The sequence below is a fragment of the Pogoniulus pusillus genome, chromosome 14 (genome assembly GCF_015220805.1).
Source record: "Pogoniulus pusillus isolate bPogPus1 chromosome 14, bPogPus1.pri, whole genome shotgun sequence".
In the NCBI taxonomy this organism is placed as follows: Eukaryota; Metazoa; Chordata; class Aves; order Piciformes; family Lybiidae; genus Pogoniulus; species Pogoniulus pusillus.
The window spans coordinates 468,722-488,033 of record NC_087277.1 but is presented as its reverse complement, the minus strand read 5'-3'; the positions used below and the strand labels follow the sequence as shown (position 1 = coordinate 488,033).

General features: G+C 50.9%; 1 protein-coding gene across 2 annotated transcripts in view; it reads right to left on the bottom strand.

Annotated features, from left to right (window-relative positions):
• RNF19A (ring finger protein 19A, RBR E3 ubiquitin protein ligase) overlaps positions 1 to 18,271 on the bottom strand; it is a 51,277-nt gene extending 33,006 nt beyond the window's left edge. The window contains exons 1-2 of one of the 2 annotated variants that reach the window (XM_064154019.1): positions 17,064 to 18,271; positions 1,374 to 1,571 (exon numbers count right to left, since the gene is read on the bottom strand). The gene's annotated coding sequence lies outside the window, so the exon portion shown is untranslated. The remainder of the gene's footprint in view (positions 1 to 1,373; positions 1,572 to 17,063) is intronic. The other variant, XM_064154018.1, reaches the window with a different exon arrangement.
• Between the last annotated feature and the right edge of the window lie 1,041 nt (positions 18,272 to 19,312).

Sequence of the window (19,312 nt, the reverse complement as noted above, 5' to 3'; positions counted from 1 at the left end):
CAGGGTAAACAAACTCCAAGACTATTCAGGGTTTTGAGACTGGAGAATTGTCCCCAGCTCCATTCTTCAGGCAGCACAGAGCTGCTGACAGCGAGGGTGAAACCCGTGTGCCAGAGCTGCGTCTTCCCCAGCAGTCTGCTTTGCGACGCGGGGGTAAGCTTCCACAGAGCGACAACTGAAGGCACTTCTCCAAGCCTGGTATGCTGCAATGTGTGTGGTTTCCGTGCATGAGACAAATGAATCATAGGCTGTACGGCTGCCAAAGGAGTAAGCCAGGCCCAAGCACTGCTTGTGAGCAACCCAAGTCCCTGCAAACCCCCAGTCTGCTTCACTGCAGCATTAGCTCTCAAAATCACTGAAACAAAGTTGATAACCATGCCCAAGGAGCCGGGCACAGAAGATATCAAAGGTCCAGTGGTGTAAAGGTGAGACCTTTAACTCAGATCACTTTTACACAGATCAGTTGTTAAAACAGACATGCTTATGGTTAGTCACAACTTCAAGTTTGTGTTTCAAAGCAGTAGATCCTTCCACAAATTTTACTCACTTGGCAAAAAATGGCAAATTTTTAAACATCTTTGGTCTGTAAAGTCTGATTTCAGCAAGGAGACTTTGTGGACTGTTCTGACCAGTTATTCAAGATTACATTAAATCCTGTAGCTGAAAAATTATTTTACAAGTTCTAAGTTCTTTTAGCTCCTCTTTCCCTGCTTTTTCCCCCCCAAGTCTTTCTCCTGCTCACATTTTTTCAGCAAGATCATCATTATCAGTCAAAGTATTCATGATCATTCCTTTTCTGCCCTTATCCCTGACCTTTCTGACTTTGCAATGCCCTGCCCAGCCTCAGCCTCCAGTCACTCTGACTGAAAGCTGTCAAAGCCTGGGCCGGAGGAACAGATTCCTTGCTCTTTTAAAGCTGCCTGCAGCTACAAAAGCAGCCTGCTGCAAACTTACCCGCATCATGAAAGAATTATTTGAAGAGCCAAACTTGCTACCCATCAAAAGAAACTCCTCATCCTGAAGCCGTGGCAGCTGTGTAACAGAGCCCTGCACTGGAGTTCAAGGGAGTAGAAAGGCCAAGGCACACTCAAACAGCATTCAGATGGTTTGAGAATAGGAGTGACAGACGCAAGTAAAGCAGCACAAGAACCTGCCGAGGCAGCCCACGAGTGGCGGCACCGTCCAGGGAGGAGCTGCTCCACCTTACCTCACAGGGCTGTGCCCATTGCCTTCAGCTGCAGTGGAAGGATGCTGAGCGCAGCCTGCGGGAAGCACTGCTGCTGAGGCTGGCGTCCTCCACACCCAACAGCTATGCCCCAGACGACACCGTTTGGGTCAAACTGCAATTTAGACACAGCTGAAGCGGTTTGTACCTGCCCACATTTCCCTGCCAGCAGCTTCAGTGACGTCTGTGGCTTTTCGATGGAACAGGAAGGAGTTTGTGTGGGAAACAACCAGCGAGTGGTTGAAACTAGACAGCTTGCCTGCTCTGGGTACGATCCCTCCCCTTTCTGTTTCAGGTCCTCCAAGTGTCTGCTCACACTTTTGGAACCACAATCCCAGAGGATGTGCTGATGAGACAGAAAGGGAGAAAAGGAAAAGAAGAAACACCAAGTGAGCAGAGTGAAAGACAAGCTACCAGGGAAACCACAAGTTTCTGCAGCTGGCACACTGGTGTAGCGCTGCTTGTGCACCAATTGCACCTCAGCAGTAACACCATGGCATACTGAGAGCAGGAAATGTGGGCAGGATGTGACAGGAATTGTTCTTAGGACAGTAAGACAGCAGAGGTTTTGAGAGGGTGCCCTTTTGTCACTGGGCACTCTGGGCAGTAAGACAGCAGAGGTTTTGAGAAGGTGCCCTTTTGTCACTGGGCAGTCCCTTAGCTCTGTGCAAAGTAACTCTGTGTGTGACATCTTCTGCCTTCTTCAGCTTAGCTTGGTGACAAAGAAGAGAACAACCATACAGGTTTGGATGATGTCTGTTTCAGCACTCACCACAACCAGGGTGTGTAACTCTCCACCTGAATAAGGTCATCTTTCAGGATGGGTTACACTTGCCTAGACATACGAGGGAAGTTCAGCTCTTCAGGCTTACTCTCAGGCCTGGACAGTAACGTTTTTGTAACAGGCAAGATGTTTTTCACATGGAGCCAAGTATTCCCCATAGTGTACTTAACTGCACTGCAAACCAGCCCAACAGAGCCATGCCACAGCTGGCAGAGCTGTGCAGCAAGGGTACCATCATCACTTCAGCAGTGCTTATGCGGTTACAGCAGACAGTCTCATGCCATCTGCCTCTGAAATACAACACTGGCAAACATTCTACGGGTAACAGAGCTGTACAAAGCTACACCAAGAACTGTTTGAACCTTTCACACTGCACACCTGTTGATTAAAGATAGCAGAAAAATCCAAATCAGCATCCCTGGTTCACCAGTGCACAGCTGATACACTGGAAGGCAATGCAGCGGTCCAGCCCCAGCACATCTGAGGGTTGGATGCGAGCGTCTAACCCCTGCCACCACTTCCAGAGACAGCTCTTCCCTCTGTCCACAGCACAGATCCAACTGCAGGGTGCTGTAGGCAGATTGGTAGATTAAATGGGGCCAACTGCTTTTCACTCAAGCAGCTGCCTGTTTACTAAAGTGACAAGTTGAGAGTACAGCACCAGGACAGTGAAGCTCAGTGAGAGAAGACGCAAGACTACTGCTGTTTGGATCCCACTTAGTGCTCCAGCAGCCATTTCCAGCTCTCAGGGAGAAGGGCACCAAGCCAGATGGATGAATCCTAAAGGCTGGGTCTGGCTGTTGAACTTCCTGTTGGATCACAGAGCCACACTGATTTCTCTGGAACTGGCCTCATTCCATGGCTGGCTGCTCCTCTCTTCCCTCCGAGATGAGGCCTTGTACCTGACCACTGCCGTTCTGTTTGCAACAACATACAAGACTGAGCTCACAAACACCACACAAGCCCAGAAGATATTTTCACCAGTAACTCTTCCCAGGGATTCTGCAATGAAAGGGTCTTCTTTTCAAACTGCAAAATGGGAAACAAGAAAACAAAGTTGAAACTGCCACCTGAAAGAGGGTTCACACACAGCAGGCTGCCAAAGTTGTACTGCTGCTTTGTGTCAGGACAGGGTCACAACTCCTGCTGAGCACCCACAGCAGTCACTTCCCACAGAGCAACAGCTGAATGTCTACAGATGGGCATGGAGGAGAACAAAATCTAAATCCTGAGGGCCTTGCCCAACACCACTCTACAAGAGAGGCTACCACAGACTCTTCACGTTCTAGCATTTATTCAAGGTTTATACCCCACACGCTCCAACGCCGGTGGCTGCTGTCTAGGGTTTACATGCCAACAGTACTTTTGTCTGTTGCCAGGGCAGAAGAATGCTCTCTTACACTAAACCTATGATTCGGTGATGTGCAGACACCAAGGGAGAAGACTGAGCCTGTGCTGTGTAGAGTTAGCTTCTCTGAATCTTCCACCTCACAACGGATTTCGTTCACACTGGCCAACGAGTTTCTAAAGAGGAAAACAGAGCCCCAGAGCTGCCTTGCCCCAGGAGACTAGAGTGTGCTGCAGTGCTCTGCAAACCACAGCCTGTGGGGTGCATTTCCACGGAGGAACACAAGAATCTGGAATAAATCAGGCATGGGGTGGGAGCTGAGAGGGCTGTCTGGGACTAAGCTTCAGTTAACCTTCCCAACCCTCCTTCCCCAGGCACCAAACCCACACGACACTGCCAGCCCAGACCTGGGCCAGCATTCAGGAGGGGCTGAGGGCAGCACCTGTAAGCAGCCTCTTCTCTTCTGTCATTTCTTTTGCAGATGCTCAATTTTGTGAGCCACAGGCACACACATGGCAAGAGGGACAGAAAATGGGCATAAAGTTGAACAGCAGCTGTCTCAGTAGCTTCAATGTTCACCACCCTCCTCTGTCCCAGCACACAGTCTTTTCCTCCTGCTCTTCCTCAAGACTCACACTTGGCCCTTCCCCTTCTCCCTCCTCTGCTGCCTTTCCTCCCCATCTCTTCTGATACCTCCCCTGAACCGGCAGTAGGCATCTTACAGGCCTCTGCCTCAAGCCTCTTGGCCTGGCAGAGAACCAAGAGGAGAGGAAGCATTTCCCCTTCTCGCTCAGGTCTCTCTTCACTGGCTTGACGCCTGCCAGTTGGGAGATGAAGCTAAGGACAGGGGCTGAAAAAGTCTGGCTGCAGGGCAAAGATGTTCAGGAACGTGGGTGCCACACCAGCCAGCCCCTAGAGACAATGCTCACAACCAGGTTTTCACTGGGGAATAACAAAGATGAAGCAAGGTTTCCAAAGGGGGGAGTCCTAACGCCCTTGAGCACCTGGACTGTCCCAGCTCTTAAATGTAAGGAGTGCAAAATAACCGTGTGAAAAACACAGAAGGCAGCTGCTCAAGAAAAGGCCTTTCCACAAAAAATAGGAGTCAGAAGTTGAATGGTCTTCACTCTGGATGTCACAGGGCGTTGCAAGAGCTGCCTCATCACCTACACAGAAGAGGAGAGCCAGGACATAGCCCCAACCAGAGGTCCCAGCTTTGGGCTGAAACACTTTCCCCCTCGCAACCAGAAACAGAAACTGCTTAAAGAGAAAGAAAAACCTCAAACCTCTTTCAAACTGCATCTGGAGCAGACATGGCTTTTGTCTTCTCAGTAAACTGCAGAGCACATTGCCAGCACTCTTTGCTCATTTCTTTGCTTCTCTTTACAGCAACCGTTACCACTCTGTGATAAGAGCACAGCAGTTCACTAACCATGCACTTAGAAAATATTTCTCCCACACTACAAAAAAATTGCTGTGAAGCTGAGATGAACTGACAGCAATCTTAGGAATTCTCTTCCAGGAGGCTGCTGAAAGCACTGTGTTACAGGTTGTAATAAGGGAGTCGACTTGAATAAAAAGTGTAAGGAGCAGACCAAAGCACATAAAAAGAAGCATCAGGTTTTTAAAGTGTACCTTTAGCACTTCCAGGCACAGCCAGAGCACATGCACTGGGCGGCCTGAGAGCCTGGGGAAAGCATCCCTCACAGGGCAGCTCTGCAGAAGAACTCAGCTGCCAGTAGGCTGCCAAGCAAGCCACAACTTCCAGAGCATCCAGAGCTGTTGCAGCAAGAAGTTATTTCACTTCTGAAGGAAGTTCTTTGAAATCAGGAGCTTCACTGTTTATGTGAAACCATTTATTTCCTCCTACAATTCAAGGGAAAATGGTTGCACAAATAGAGCAGAGGAAGCAGGTGCAGAATGTCATTGAAAAGCCATTTAAACGTCTTAAAAAGGAACTGTCAGCAGAGGAGCTCTTTCCAGCATTTCCTTAAGTGACGTCCTAGAACATGTACTTTAACATTTACCTTACCACTTCAGAGAAGGAAGGCAACCACAAGGGGTTCTTTCCCAGGACTAGCTAGCACTGCTCTATGGCCCCAAGCACAACACGAAATGATCATGGTGCAGGAGAACACCAATGTCATGTCAAGCTGTGAACAGGTGAAAATGTTCCACAGCATCACTACCATTAAATAGCAAAACCCCTTGGGATGTGGCAGATTACAGAAACCCAAACAAACAACAAAAAAAGAAGATGAACACACCAACAAAACGCCCCTCTCCAGCCTGAGGGCAGAAGTCCATCAAATCCCACATCATTTTCCATGTGCCCTTGTTTTACTTCTGCTTTTACAAACCAGTTATCACTTTAACACCTGGAGCTGCTTAGTTAGCCACAGACAGCTCCATGAAATGCATTTCTGTGGGAAAAAAAGACTTTGACAAAATCAGATCCACGTGCACTCAGGCAGCTTGCAGCTTCTCCCCGTTTTCATTTGCTCCAGCAATGCACCAACAACTCAGTGTGGACGGACACAGCAGACAAGGTCTCCAGGAAAGCAGACAGCTCTGGAGCTATTTTCCCTGCATTCTAAAATGCAGAACACTGAAGTGCATGCATCTTCTCCAAGGTCCGCAGCAAAAGGCTCTGCTACAGAGAGGCTTTATGCTCACCAAGCTTCATTCCACAGTTTGAGAGGCCTACAGATGAAGCTTCTACCGAACAAGGGTTGAATCAGTCCAAGTAGTTCACGCTGTCTGCTGTGGGTTCACCTCCACTGCAGCAGAACTTCAGAAGAGGGCCTCCCACTCCTCAGAGTGAGGTCACATTCAGTTTCAACTGCCTCTAAGATAAGCTTAAGGTCAGTCTCCAGATCAGGGCATTAATTTTATTATATTGATGACTTTGTTAGTAGGTTCCAAGGACAAGACATTAATAAAAATAGAGGTGGTAACAGGTTTAACACTTTAAAGCACTGCAGCTATTTGCTAAATCAATACTGCCCTTAGCAAGCTGCTCCCAGAGCATAGCTGCTGTGCTACACTGTTCTGTGCGACTAACTCCCCGACGGCAATCATTTACCAGACAGAGCTTACTCCACAGACACACAAAAGAGTACAGCAGCCCCACAAAAGGCAGCAGCAGGCTTCCAGCAAGGATGGATACAGCATCTCATGGTTAACCAGCAGATGTTCCGGGGGAGGAGAATGTAAGCAGACAGATGAAGTCAAATCGAAAAAACACACAGCCCTGCAACTGACAACAGAAAGTGAAGCAGAGGAGTTAAACGCATTGGGATTCACCTCATTTTCACAGTTCAGTGTGTCACTGCCTTCGCAAGAGAAGACTTGCTCATTAAAATAAAGGCCAGTAACTATGATGACTGCCTGACACTTCCCACTGCACCATCCTACTTGCAAAGCTGCTCAGAATCTTCTCAAACTAGGCAGAAAGTTCTATTCTTTTTATCATCCCTCTTATTTCAACCAAACTACTTAAGCCAGTAACAACCCCACACACAGTCCCACTTTAAAAGAAAATCTATTCCAGAAGTGCAGTTTTCCCCTGGAAAGGTTCAGTGCTAGCAGTCTTGGAAGCTGCAATTTGCACTCTGGCCTGTGTAGCCAGGATGTGCGTTCCACTGGCCTTCCAGTGAGCTGGCTACAGACTGCCTGCAAGTTGCTGGCAACGGCAGCAGACACGTTCTTCTCAGCAAAAAGCACACCTTTGGTTTGCTGCAATCTCTCCTGCACTTGATCCACCTGGAACTGCCAATATGCTGGGTCACAGCAGCAGAGGAGGAAGCCAGGAAGCTGACGTGCTTGCCAAGATCCCACTGCAAAGTAGCTGCCATGGAGAAGACGCTCTAAGCAAACGCAGTGAGGGTGTGATTAAGCTCATGAGATGGGAGGTCAGGGCAAAAAAGCAGACAGTGCCAAGAACAGATACACTCCAAACTCACTGAGACACAGTCCTGGGCAACCTGCTTTGAGCACAGGCTGGACCCTACAACCTCCTAAAGAATCCTTTCAATCCAAACTATGGAAGTGCTGGCTGCAAGGACAACTGAAGCCTGCACCAAAACAGGAATAAACAAGCTGAGCAGAGACTCCATCAGACTGCCAGAGTGAAAAACGCAAGGAAATAAGGGGACGGCAGAGCAAGAAATGTTGTTCAGGAAAGTAATCTGGGAACTCTAACCCAAGTAATACAGACAACAGACCTCATGAGAAACCCAGTGAGACAGGAGAACTGACTGGCTGATCACAGAGCCTAGAGGAAAACAAGCTAATGAGCACAAGATGAAGACTAGAAAGAGAGCCCACAAAAAGCAGTTACACCGGGAACAAAGTCAGCATCTTCAAATGACAAGAGAAAGACAAAGCCATCAAGATCAGGTGTGGAAAAGGAGATGAATTTTGGTATCTTCCAAATCCTAGCTGACTCAATATGAATACAATTTGGATAAGGCACTGTGAGGCACGCAGCAAGAAAGAAGGTTCACTACTGGTGAGACACAGCTGCAGAAGCAGATGGCACTGTCAAAGCTTGCCCTGCTCTGGCACTCATCCTCTGCAGGCCAAAGACACTCAGAAGCCCTCTGCAGCAGCACACTGATCACAGCAGCCAGGGCTGGGCCCTTCAAAGCATAAGAGTATTATTAGATACCACCAGCAGCCTGCCTCGTGAGTAGCTTCCAAACTCACTGATTTGACTGCAGTTACTACTTTGAACAGCTAGCAAACAGCACTCGAGCTACATTGGAAAGAACTTTGTTGGGCAAGCAGAACTAAGCCTCGAGTCGTGAAGCACACCAGGGCAGTTGAACTGCACAGCTTCTATCCCTCTCCCCTTGCAGAATCGCCACCAGGTTCACACTGAACATGTTGCTATGCAGGATTTTGGTGGCTCTTACTCACCGTGCCCCATCTTAAACAATAACAAATAGATTACATGCTGCACTGGAGGCAGGGACCCATTTCACAGGCCACTGCAGAGCACTGCTATGGTACAGCACTGCTGAAACAGTCACTTTCAGCTCCCCGGAGCAGCAGGGCTGTCATCCCTGTTAACAGACACACTACTACAGCACATGACTGAGGATCCATTTGTGTCCTCACCTCAGGTGCCGAAGCTCAGATGCTCACCAACTTCCAGGCTGTGCTACACGGCAAATGATGCAAATTATACACGCCCCCATCCATAGCTGCCTGCCAAACCAACAGCACTGCCGCTACGCCAGGCAAGAAGAAAACCTTTTCACTCTCCTGCTGTAAATGCAAACTCATCCAAAGGAGACAACTGCCCTACAAAGTGGACTCCCTGGAGGACAGTGCAGATGTATTCCAAGCAAGGCTTCTGCAGGAAAGAAAAAGGAGTCAAGAAACCACAGCCGTATAATTAAGGACTATAACTAAAGGCAGGCACAGAAGGCATCGCACTATGGCTGCTGCTTCAATCTTAAATCTGTCTGTTCTTAACATTTGAGAATTTGACCTGAAACCTTCACATGCTGATAAAGTGCAGGCAGTGCAGGATTATTGTCCCTCTATGGATGCAAGCAGTCACAGTATCACAGTATCATCAGGGTTGGAAGAGACTTCACAGATCATCAAGTCCAACCCTTTACCACAGAGCTCAAGGCCAGACCATGGCACCAAGTGCCATGTCCAGTCCTGCCTTGAACAGCTCCAGGGACGGCGACTCCACCACCTCCCCGGGCAGCCCATTCCAGTGTCCAATGACTTTCTCAGGGAAGAACTTTCTCCTCACCTCCAGCCTAAATTTCCCCTGGCACAGCTTGAGGTTGTGTCCTCTCGTTCTGGTGCTGGCCACCTGAGAGAAGAGAGCAACCTCCTCCTGGCCACAGCCACCCCTCAGGTAGTTGTAGACAGCAATAAGGTCCCCCCTGAGCCTCCTCTTCTCCAGGCTAACCAATCCCAGCTCCCTCAGCCTCTCCTCGTAGGGCTGTGCTCAAGGCCTCTCCCCAGCCTCATCGCCCTTCTCTGGACACGCTCAAGCATCTCAATGTCCCTCCTCAACTGGGGGGCCCAGAACTGAACACAGCACTCAAGGTGTGGTCTAACCAGTGCAGAGTACAGGGGCAGAATGACCTCCCTGCTCCTGCTGGCCACACCATTCCTGATGCAGGCCAGGATGCCACTGGCTCTCTTGGCCACCTGGGCACACTGCTGGCTCATGTTCAGGTGGGTATCAATCAGCACCCCCAGATCCCTCTCTGTTTGGCTGCTCTCCAGCCACTCTGACCCCAGCCTGTATCTCTGCATGGGGTTGTTGTGGCCAAAGTGCAGCACCCTGCACTTGGAGCTATTGAAGCCCATCCCCTTGGACTCTGCCCATCTGTGCAGGCAGTCAAGGTCCCGCTGCAGAGCCCTTCTGCCCTGCAACCCAGCCACATCTGCCCCCTGCTTAGTGGCATCTGCACACTTGCTGATGACTGACTCCATGCCCTCATCCAGATCATCTATGAAGATGTTAAAGAGGATGGGGCCCAGCACTGATCCCTGAGGGACACCACTAGTGACAGCTGCCAGCTGGATGTGGCACCATTCACCACCACTCTCTGGGTCCGGCCCTCCAGCCAGTTCCTAACCCAGCACAGAGTGTTGCCATCCAAGCCATGGGCTGACAGCTTAGCCAGCAGTTTGCTGTGGGGGACAGTGTCAAAGGCCTTGCTGAAGTCCAGATAGACCACAAGGTGACAAGATCAGAGCGAGTAAGTCAGTGAGCTGCCCAGCTCTGCTAGTCCTAGTGCACTCCTCAGCATGCTTCCTCAGAAAATCCAACCACCAGCACCCTGAAAGTGCCTACAACAGAGACACTCCACAACCTCTTCAGCCTTAGCCCTTCTCCACCTGCACAACGCCCATTAGCCAACTTACACGTGCCACAAGTATCTGTACATACATACACAGTATTTCAAAAGCCATATTACAACGACTTCCATGATTTGGCAGTTGTGATAAAGGTAAGCCTAAGAATCTCCCTTTCTGGAAGGAAGTCAAATCACCAAAGCTTTGTTTCCATCACCAGCTATTCACAACTCCCCGCACTCAGCTCCCAGTCTACAGCAGTATCACACAGACAAAACACACATTGCAGAGAGCTGAACTTCAAAGCTGAGTAGTTCCAACATCAGAAGAAAGCTTCAGTATCTGCATTGCTTTTTTAGAGACCACAGCACCTGGCAAAGCTTTCCGTGGGGTGCGGGAGGTTGCTCGCTGCACCACCACCTGCAGGCCTCCTCCTCTCAGAGCCTCTGCCCTCGCCAACGGCCTCTTAGCACAACCAGACTACTCTGTACTCTCACGAGTGTATTCTCCTGAATTTCAGGAGGAACACCAACCAGACCCCAGCACTTTTAACCACTAGAGATGGACGAAGGCAAATTTGCAGGTGTAAGAGAATCCCCAGCAGAGATGCAGCATCCTGTGGTTTACAGCCGTTGTGCACACAGTTTTCCCCACATGCTGCCTTTAAAACGCACGCTGTGCAAAGATGCCCAGAGCTTCTGACAGAATTTAGGCTCCAGCTGGGATTGCAAAACTGTTACTTTAAACCAGAAAGGTAATGTTGTATGACCTTTGTGATAAGAAAAAGGATATGGTTGTATAGCCTTGAAAAAAGTACAGCAGGACCTCACGCCCCAAACCAGACAGACAAAAGCAGCAGTGGAAACGAGACCATGTAACTGTCTCTGTATTTTGCTCGAACAGTATTTCTTGCTCTTGGTCCAGCCAAGAGCTTGTGTTGATCAGGGCAGGGTGTCGGAGGGAGAAGAAACACTTTTCGCTGCTTGTCGATTTAGAGAAAAGGCCGAAGCACTGCTGGGTAGGATGCTTCTGGGTTTTAACCCATTACCCCAGACAACACCTCTCAAAGTTTCGAATTCATCAGCAGAAGATAAGCTCATCTGGCCCATCACGCACCTTATCTACTAAGTTAACACTACAAGCAAGGGAGGGTGTTCCTCCTTTCCCAGACAGGCAGGCAGCACCTAATCCTTAGTAACATGAATTCTGCAAGGCAGCACCTTCCTCTCGGTTCACCCTTATTCTCTTTTCATTAGTCAGCTAATCCTTTACCTAATTCACCTCGGAATCATCTTTAATTGTTAATAATGGAAAGACCCAGGACTCCTGTGCTGAGCTTACAGGGCTCTTCTATTCTTACCCCGGCTGAAATTCTGCCCAGTGCCAGGTCACAGAAGGCAAAGTCTGCTGTGCCGCAGCTACAAACAACCACCACAGACACAGCCTGACCAAGAGGGGACTGCCACAGAAAGGGGAGGGAAAGGCAACAGCAAAGAGAAATGGGAAGGGGAAGAAAGACAGGACAAAAGAAAAAAGTAACCAGTCGGGCAGGAACTTAGGAAGGAAAACACTTTTGGTCATCAGATACAAACAGCCCTGGGTCCAAACGGAGATGGCTCAAAACCGTGTTGTGAAACGAAGTGAAAGGGTGAGCACAGCAGCTTTGCAGGTTCCCCCTCTGCAGCTCCACAGATAACCTTGCACTGGCTGCAGAATCCTACCCCTCAGGAAGGAAACAGCCTGGCTCCAGGGGCTACAGCACTAAACATCTCTTGCTTAAAAAAGACACAGAAGTCTGATAACTCAGACTCTGACCCCGAATAAAAGGGCCCCCGCTCTCCTGAGCTGTATTTTTAGCAGTGTCACACAAAGGAAAGCTTGACTCTTCGATTTGAGAGCGGAAAGTCAAACAGGAAGGATCAGATCCAGCTTCACAGGTAGAGTGAAACCAATTGCCCTTCTCAGGGAACTGAAGAAAGGGCTTCAACTCAGAGAAAAAAAGGGGAGAAAAAAGTGTCACTTTAAAGGCTTTACTTTGTTTGCATTTGACCTGAGAGAGGAGCACAAAGTCCGGGCACCTCCATGAGGACACAGACTGGAGAAGTCTTTGTTAAAGATTATTTTTCCAGCACATATCCTAAAATTCAAGTTGTCAGCTTTGACCATAGCCTCACAGTCCCATTCCTTTGCACTGACCAGCACAGTAGGCTGCTTATGAGAGAAACATGAAAGGCAGACCCCGAAGTAAGAGATTTCCCAAGGGCTGACCAGAAGAAAACATCTCTCAGCAGGCTCCACCTTGGACAGCTGGGTGGTCTCCCTGCAGTCACTGTTTACCCCTACCCAAGCATTCCTTCACTACTAGATGTCTGAGGGACAACCGGCTTGTCCCTACATAAAACATTTTGATACGAAGGAGAAAAGCCAAACAATGTGTCTCAACAACCACAGTCAGTATCATCATTCACCGCACAGCCCCCACGCAGGCGTTAACACCAAAACATTTACTGCCAAGGTACAATTAGATCTTGACACAAGGAAGAGCTCCAAGCACGGACCATGGGCTGTGCATATTCAGTGCTGATTTTCAGGCCATAGAAAGCCCCAAGCACTCAACAGCTATCTAATTTACATAGAGTAAAAGGCTTTTGTTTCCTAATAAAAGGCATAAATGTTTCTTCTCAAGACTGACTTTTGAATGACAATACTGCAGAAGATCTGCTAAAGTATCCCTGCCCTTGTCCAGCTCCACTGGATGGCAGTGGATGAATCAGCTGCTCAGGCACCGCAGCACCAGGAGTTCTCCTCTGGAATGCAACCAGGCTGGTGCTAGGCAAAGCTCTCATTTAGGAGCAGGCAGCTCAGGTGGCTACTCCACAGAAACATCTCAAACCATAACCAAGGCGCAGCACACAAAGGCTCATAATCAAAATGCTATCTGGGTAGCACTGCAACTGAAGCCCTTCAGCCAGGCCCGAACCTCCAACGGTCAGCACACCTCCCAGGGTGCAGGACCACTTCACATTCCCTACAAACCGTCCCTTGAAAACATGAACCAGATAAAACTGTCGCACCAGAAGTCTTCCACAAAGCACCAGACAGTGCAGCTGGGACCACCTTACAGAGGAAGGACTCAGACAAAACCAGAACTTAGTTACCTTGCTGTGGCAGGCAGAACTTGGTCTGATGTGAAAAACTTGACCACGAACTGAGAATCTTAGAAGTGGCACTGTTTCTGTTTCTTAAGATATGCAGCATCAGCAAACACAGCAGCACGATTCTTGCTGCAGACAGCTTCTCCAATCGGTTCTCCAGCTGAAGCAGCTCTTCATCTGCTAAACAGAACGACTGAAGGGGACAGCCAGGGGCTCCAATTTAGAGTAAGAGTTCTAATCTGCCTTATGGGAGAAGCGAAGGACCTGTGGAAAAATGTTTAACAGCAATATATCTCAACTATAAATGGAAACGGACCAGAACTGACACAGCCCCACAATGACAGCTTGTGCTGAACAATAACAGGATACTTGCATTAACAGAGTGGTGCTCTACTGAGGAAGCAAAAACAAGTGGCTGTACCAAACTGAATTGCTACAAACATTTATTTCTGCAAGATGCCCTTCAGATGTCTTGCTGAAGGCACCGCTGGGCCTCTGAAGAGAGGAAGCCTTAACGCCTGAGGAAACACCTGTGCATACCTAACTGAGAGCAAGTTAAGCTCACTTCATCAAACCTCTTTGCTCTGCTGCTTTAGGTTAAAGTGACTTTTCTATCGGCTGTGCAGATGGCTGCAATGGATGCAGACGTGAAGTGAACCTGTTGGAATTTCGCCCTTCAGGAAAATAAGCCAATTCTACAGCCCTTCACGTCGTGTGAATTGCAGTTACAGCTGCAGAGTTCTGCCTGCCTGTCCAACAAGGCACCACTGGCCACTCACAGGTAACTGACTTCAACCCACACTTGAAGAGCAGAAAACCTACAGCAGTCTTTCCGTTGCAGAAAAAAAGTAAGTTAAAATGGAAGCATTCTTCCTTTGTGTGGATAAAACCTCAGGGTAGGGTTAGATCTTCTTAGAACTATGCCATGACTTCCAGGGAAGTGAAGCCAATCAATCCTTCACTCACACCGAAGCAGAATTAGACTGACTTGCAACTCGGCAGCAAACCAAAAACCACGCTCAGAAGAGCAGAGCCTAAAGCATGCACTCATGGGCTTGTTCTGGTCAGCTATTAAAACGCATTCTCCTAGGCTGGTATGTGGTGTTTACATACGATTCACCAAGCTAATTAGGGACGTCTGACCATGGGCCAGAGTAAACTGACCCCATAATGGAGACCACAGGCTTGGCCAAAAGCCCTCCGAGGACAGTGGCGCTGAACAGAAGAGTTGTACTCCAAAGTTCAAAGATCTGCCCCGGTGCCTTCAAACTGGTATTCAAAAGTCTTTTGAAAAGACTCAGGCGTCCTACTTTGTTTCCCTGGAAAGAAGGGGTTAGGGGGAATTTTTGTGAGAAATATTTCAGCAGGACTAAGGATCAAAAAGGTCCCTGCAAACAGGAAAAACCCCACCGAACTGGACTTATTAGCAACAGACACCTACCCACCGACAAACTCGGTCTGAAGCCTTTGTGATGCGGAGCAGGAGTCAAATGCTGTTAAATAATCACAGAAAAAAACTCTACATACATTTTGCATCACAAAAGGCCAGAGTGCCAGAAGAATTCAAGGGCTGAGAGCTTCACCTAAACCAGGCTTTGCTAATGCACGTACTAATGCCAGCTGGGAATCCCACAGCTAAGGGCCTTTAATGATTCACTTACTAATGGGGAGGCCAGGATTTGTACACACCGCAAAGGTAAACAAAGAGACCTGTCCAGCATCTCCCTCCCTCCTGAGCCTCAGCCAGCACAACCAATCGAAAGCTGGGGACTGCTCTCTATCGGAAACGTGCCCTTTGCCTGGTAGATGGAAGGGAAAGGGGACAGAAGAAAACCATTCAGACACATTTCGACTCTCTCCTGAAGAGATGATGATGCCCTAAAGCTCAGACCCAGCTGACAACACAAACACACCAGTTAGAACGCAGGGTGTCATAAAGGCTGAGCAGAGCAGAGCACAGCCGAAACTCTGCTGCAGCTCGAGAAACACACACTTCAGTCTCTCAGCCAGTTGGGCATTAAGGCAGCACTACTGTCACCATGCAAGAGACGAACTTTCATTTTCTGGACCAAGCAGGCCTGCTTCACACAGCCAACTTCTAAAAAGTGCTTTCTCTTCTCTCTGAAGGCTCTAAGCACAAGCATGGAAGTGTCTACAGGTAAATAACGGCCAGATCTGTGAAACTGTGAGACACTGTCACAGAGACATCACTTCTGAGCACGAAAGGGAACTCTGCTGGCTGGCTAACAGCTCGACCTGCACAGTAAGCTGAGAACCTTCCCTTTCCCATGAATTAAGTAAAAACCATTTAATTAGATACTGAAATGTGGCTCTGCGGCTGATTAATTCTTTTTAAGTTGTTGTGGGTTTTTTTTAACAATTTAGATCTATTTTTGTGTGCTGAATCAGACCCTGCAAGAGCCATTTCCCAAACTGCCCTTTGCTTTTTCAAACTCACGCGGGCCCTGATGGCAACGGAGATAAAGCACTCCTCAGCCCCGATGCCAACCCGAGTGCTTTAACAGAAACAAGATCCGCTGCGCTCCTCAAAGGAACACTGGCACCTTTCCAGCAAGCGACCACACGGCCACGAAAGCTCCAATTTTCGATTTCTCTGCTCGGCGCTAACTGCATTCTACTACTTTCCCTTTGGCATATCCCCATAACTCCACTCCCATCCCTTTAGCAGAATCTACACTGTTTCTGTCAAGAGTGCCGGAGCAGGAGGGGCAAGGCAGAAGGACACCTCTCCAGCCCACTTACACACTCCGGCTTTCGGGCTCGCGGTCCCCCCTTTCCCTCCACCCTTCCAATTGCGCTGGCAATAGTTGCTGCGTGTACAGCACACTGCCAGGCGGAAAACTCCCAGCTCTGCAGGACCTGGGCAGGGAAAACACTCCGCAAGACGCTGCCTATCGCCGCGGCTCGTCCCCCCACCGCCTTGGCAGCCCAGGTGTACCACCCTGGGCCGCTGGGAAGCCCGCTCCCCCGGACCCGCGGCTGCCATCGGAGCTACGGGAACTGGAGACCGGCGAACGGTGGGGAAGGGGCCTAAGCTGTACGAGCCCTGCCCCCGGGCTGCGCGGAAGGCCCCAGAGAGGCTCGCACTGCTCCGCCCGTGCCCTCGAAGTTCAACTGCAAGAGTTCCGGGGCCCTGCCGGAGACCCAATGCCGCTAACAGGCGCAAGGCACCCGCCGAGGGGCTCCCCGCGGCGCCATGGCCCACCCGGGTGGGCTAAGTGCGGCAGCTCCTACCCGCGAACCTCCGCCCGCTGCGCCAAGGCCAACTGAAATCCACCCGGCAGCTTCGCCGCTACCCCGGGCTGTGGGAGGCCCGGGCCGGCCGTGCCCCTTTCCTCCACTACGCCTTCATGCGGGACAGGCCCCTCGCTCCGCCCGGGGGGAGCCTAGGGGAGACAATGGCCAGGATGACTTCACCCTCCAGCAATGTGAGGAGCAGCGGCGCACACCGCAGACATCCCCCGGGCCCCCGGGATTCCCACAGCCGCAGCGGGAACCCACCGCGGCCCTCTTCGCCCCAGGCTCGGGCCCCCGCCCAGAGGCGGCTCCGGCTCGAAGGCTCCGCTCCACCCCTTACCCTTCGCCACGCTCAGGGCGGCGGCGGCTGCCGGTAGCCAGCAGAGGCCCGAGGCGGGAGACGCTCCGCGCCACCACGGGGCCCTTCCTGCCCCTTCACAGGCCCACCCCCGGTACCTGCAAGTCGGCAAGAGGAAACGGCACCGTCCCAGCAACCCGGGCCCGGTCTCACGCAGGAAGCGTCTCTGTGTGCGTGTGTGTGAGGAACGGACGGGGAGGCGCCGCCGCGGCCGGGGCGGGCCAAGCCCGGCGGCGTGGGGCCGGGTCTGCCTGCGGAGGGCGGCCGGTGCCCGCGACGCGCTGAGCTCAGGCGCACGGAGGTGCCGCCCCTCGCCAGCCGTTGGGGCGGGGCAGCCCCAGCAGGCCGCCGGCGTCGTGTTCGCCGCAGGGCGCTGCCGCCCTTCTCGCTGCACCGCCCGGGCGCGGGGGCGGTGGGAACCGGGGAGGCTCCCCTTCCCCGCTCTGCCGCCTCTGGGGCGGGGCGCTGTCTGTGCGGCGGTGGCAGGCAGCGCGTTGGGCCGGTGCGCGGGGGCTCGGCAGCGCTGCCGCCAGCAGCGGCAACGCAGAGTAGTTCTTCACTGTGCCGTAGGCTTCGCACCCATTGAAACGTACAAGTGCAAGGCAGGGAAGGAGCTACAGAGGCGCTTCCGCAGGGTCGTGCCGCCGAATGCTGATTCACTCGCCGGAACGGCCACGCACTGATCCCGTACTGACTCACCGGCAGTACGAGCAGTTAGTACTAACGTACCAGCATAAGCGTTCCTTCTATTCTCCCTGCTTCTCGCCGTTTGAAGAAGCAGCTCTCTCGGAACTTGCCCCCAGATCTTCTTCCCTGGCAGGACCCTGCTCCCTGTGGTTAACTGCCGTTCAGCCGCTGGCTCCCCGGGCGCCGGCTTTCGGCCGCTCACTTCCCGACCTGCCGCCGCCTGTGCAGCGTAGCTCATCCGTCCCCCTCATTGTTCGGTTTCTCCGTTTGCCACCCACCTTCGTGCCGTCTTTTCACGGGATTCTCTCTGTCTGCAGTCCCGGCTGAGCTGCTGCCCTCTCCTACAGCCTGCTCGCTGCTCCTACTCTCCACTTGTGGTGCAGCTCTGAATCCCTCTCCTCTGCCTCTGACACGTTTGAGGCATCGTTTGCATACATTACAATCACATGGCGTTTAAGCCGTGTGCTTAACGCACACACCATCCTCCAGGTAACCGTTCGTGCTGTCTGCCGTTTCTCTGAAACCACTGGCACTGAAGCATATCCTATGCTCGTGGAGGAGCAGCGGTGCTTCCACTGAGCTAGTCCCAAACCTGAAAGCTTGCTCTGGAAGAAGTTGCTAATTGCAAATACAGTGAAATAGCGAAATGTACCCTGCTTGCCCTCCAGGAGCTACCGCACACAGACTGTTAGAGGCTCGCCTGTGGACTTACCTTTATTTGTGTGCGTAGTTCTACTTAAGCCAATAGAACTACTTCCAGCACATCAGATTAAGAGTGAATGGAAGTCGTTCCGTGGGGTGATACTTGCTTTGGAGTAACAGAAGAGGTGATTACAACAACAGGGAGGGGAAGTGGAAAGTAAGAGTAAGGGCAATGAGATTATGCTGCAGTTTTGGTATGTTGTGTTCAAACCGGGGCAGTTCCTTCTCTGCCTGTAGCGAGGGGAGTTACCTAGGCGGCAGTACCACAAACACGTACTTGCCACTTCGGGCATGGGGGCGGTGCCATCGCGTTCAGCTGGGTGAGGTATGCAGGAGAGTATTCCATGGGTCTGTTTGCAGGGCAAAATCTTGGCCACTTTCTTATGTATAGATTTGGTACAGGAAAAGTGAATTAGAGAATTAAAATTTGTGAAATGAGAGGAGAAAAAGGAAAGCCAATAACGGGGGTGGTTGTGGGAAAGAAAGGGGAGGGAGGCAGAAAAATGAGCCAATAAACAGCATGATAGGATAGCAAACAAACGTTGGCTGGAACAGGAGCAGCAAACCACTCTACCAACTCAAATGTGCAACCACCCCAAAGCAGCAGCAAGAAATGCAAAGCAGTACAGTGGTGTACTCTGCCGAGAGCTCTGCAGCACCCAGCCTGCCGGCCAGTAGGTACTTCTCGTCACAAACATTTGAAATGGACAACAAACGACCTGCAGAAGGCACGGGCAGGACAGACAGAAGGCGAACACCGAGAGTGGCTCCTTTGGAAGGAAGATCCCTTTGGCTGCTTGCTTAGCACTGTAGAACTGGATGACAAAGAGGTGTCGAGGGCTGCCCAGAGCCTCTGACAAAGAGGAGATGCCTCCCGCAGGCTGCATTTCGTGAAGCAGGGGAGACTGCTGGACCCGAACGAGCCTATCTTCCCAAAATACTTTCTGGAGAATGCCGA